At 37.1% G+C, this 3,161-nt stretch overlaps 1 long non-coding RNA gene across 10 annotated transcripts in view; it reads right to left on the reverse strand.

The window, feature by feature from the left end:
• Window positions 1–3,161, reverse strand: part of LOC129639491 (uncharacterized) — a 347,939-nt gene that overhangs the window by 168,061 nt on the left and 176,717 nt on the right. The window lies entirely within an intron of this gene.

A 3,161-nucleotide genomic window follows, 5' to 3' on the forward strand; every position in this document is an offset into this window, starting at 1 on the left:
TAAAAGGTAAAGTCTAAAAAATATTCCTTGAACGATACAGTCAAAAAAAAAATGCAATCCTTTTCAAATGATATGATCTGGTCTTGAAGAGACATAAAATGGAAAGGTATTCGATATTTGCATAAATAATGTATGAAAGACAGGTATCTATGTTGTATTAATATTCTGATTAAAAGCCAACCTTTGGAAGAAATGATGCTAAAGCTGAAACTCCAGTACTTTGGCCACCTCATGCGAAGAGTTGACTCATTGGAAAAGACTCTGATGCTGGGAGGGATTGGGGGCAGGAGGAGAAGGGGATGACAGAGGATGAGATGGCTGGATGGCATCGCTGACTCAATGGACGTGAGTCTCAGTGAACTCCGGGAGATGGTGATGGACAGGGAGGCCTGGTGTGCTGCGATTCATGGGGTCGCAGAGAGTCGGACACAACTGAGCAACTGATCCGATCTGATCTGATTTCAACATTAATAATCTTGTTCCTTTAGTCAAACAATGAATATGGCATATGAGATATGAATTATATTTTGATAGTGGGTATCTAAAATTAGAACCTGAAACCAAAAGAAGCCTAGAGCCCTAGGGGTCCAATCATGGGGAAATGGCTCCTGCACACGTGTGCCAACCACTGAATCATTTTATTACACTTCCTGATTCACAGTGGAAATGGGGACCAGAGTGAACATAAGACCATAGAATATAAGTAGAAAATATATAGTTGTGACAAGGCAAGAAGTCAGAAGGGGAAGGTGTGAAAAGGTTAAGTGTGTAGGTGACTTCCTGGGCATGTCACTCCAGTTCCTCATCCAGATGTATTGTATTGCCAAGGCGAACTGCAGCACCAAGTGAGAATTAAGAGGAAATGACAATCTACGTGGACAAGATAGACCCACAGACCAGGAGATGAGTCTCGTGCCAGGTTCTCAGGTTTTCTACAGCCACCATGACAGACAACATAAGCCAGATAAAAGGCCAACCAAACACCCAGATGCTGTTGCTGGAAAATTACATTCTGGAGCTCAGCATCTGGGTCTCACAGCTGCCAAGTTTACCCCATGGGTGCCTTCGGTGTTGGCTCAGATACTGGGCCAGATATAAGGGGGTGGGCACCATGGAACAAGACCATCACCAGAGTAAAGAAGAAGGAGGTAGAAAGCCAAGTGTGTAATAAAATAGCATGAAGCTGCCAATATGGTTTCAAAAGCATGAAACCACACTTCAGGCCTCCAGACATCATGCGGACAGCAGTTTTTCCCTCGTTAGTGTGTGCTACTCGCTCAGTCGTGCCTGACTTTGTGATCCCGTGGACTTTAGCCTGCCAGGCTCCTCTGTCTGTGAGATTCTCCAGTCAGGAAAACTGGAGTGGAGCGTCATTCCCTTCTCCAGAGGATATGCCCAACCCAGGGATCAAACCTGGGCCTCCCACACTGCAGGCAGATTCTTTACTGTCTGAGCCACCAGGGAAGACTTCCCTCTTTAGTGTAGAGATATAATTTAAGGGGCGTTAATGGTGGGCCTGTGGTTACACCTTCTTACTGTGTGAAGGATGTCAGTCATAAAAGAAATCATAATTACATTATAGGTTACAAGGCCCTACACCTTTACACCTAGTGAAAAATACCTAGGAGGATGGCTAAAGCAGAATGAGGAGAGCCATTTGGTACAAGAGCCTATATCAATAGGGTAAAAATGTACTGAATCAATATACAAAACAGCATGTAAAATCCAAGATGGTGACAGGGTAATGAAGTGAACATTACAGCCTCCGTGGTTTCACCTCAGGATTCTAAACGCCATCAATTTATAGCAAATGCACCTCACTGTGGATTGTGTTCTCAGGAACCTGCAGCAATACAGATATGATGTGAAGCTTTGGGGGGAATCTTGTGCCCAGACTTACGAAGCTTGGTGTGTAGATTTCAGTTAATAATCAAAGAAAGCAAATCAGTGTTTTTCCAATCAGTGTATGTTTCCTTTCAGGTGGTTTGTTTTCTTTCTGATTTATGGATTCAGAAATATCTTAGAATTATTTTATACATATCTTTATTTTTAGATTGTTTTTGGCTAAAAAATATATATATATATTCTAAGTCATTAATAGGTAAATGAGTAGAATAGGGCTTAATGTTACTATATTTTTTAAGAATACCCTATTTAAGGAACTAAGCTGTTATTAGTCAAAAATATTAACACTGAAGTAGTAATAGTATATTAGACTGAGTATAACCAGAGAAAAATGGATTCATTAAACTTCTAATCAAAATGGTTATTTTTGTATTAGTTGTTCAGATGCAATCTTCTGAATTTCATTTCTAATATAAATATGTGGCTCTACACTTTATTTCTATTTATTTTAATGCATTACATTTAAATGATTACTTTTTAACACAGTAATGTCTCTGATTTCTAAAATAATTATTTAGAGGTGTATGTATCTAAGAATGAGTAAAATGTGAATATTTGCTTAAAATATATGCTTTTCTAGTCCACTTTAGTCAGTAATTATGTTTTTCCATAATAGTATTATAATTATAATTTAAATAATATTAATAAAATAAATCTCTTATGTGAAACCACAGCCTATACTCTTTTGTAATTGCCAACTTAGGCCAACTGTACTCTGCAAAGGAAAAGATTACATATGCAATTTTCACCATTGCATTCCAATAGCCTAGCACCATGCCCCATGCCTGACATATAGCAGGAGCCCCATAACAGTTTGATGAATGAATGTCAATGTCTCTTATTAAGGATAAGCACAAGATTTTTATGTCTATAGTTATATACTGAAAATGTATTCCCCAAAAGAAGTTGTTCTCAAACTTTTCACAATAGGCCTTATCTATATTCTTAAAAAATATTGAGATTTGTAGTCTTTTTTTAGCTATTGATAAAATAACCTATCTGTATTAGAAATTAAAGCTGAAAAATTTCAAAAATATTTTAACAAATTCATTAAAATTAAAAAAAATAAGGTTTATAGAAATAACAACATCTTCCAAAATGAGTAATAGTGAGAAGAGTGAAATACCTTAGTATTTTTACATATCTTTTTAATGTCTGGCTTACAGAAGACAAATTCTCATATCTGCTTCAGCATCCAATCTATTGCAATGTTACTTTAAATAAAGTATATGAAAAAATCTGGACACACATAGATA

Source organism: Bubalus kerabau, chromosome 1 (assembly GCF_029407905.1).
Source record: "Bubalus kerabau isolate K-KA32 ecotype Philippines breed swamp buffalo chromosome 1, PCC_UOA_SB_1v2, whole genome shotgun sequence".
NCBI classification, from domain to species: domain Eukaryota; kingdom Metazoa; phylum Chordata; class Mammalia; order Artiodactyla; family Bovidae; genus Bubalus; species Bubalus kerabau.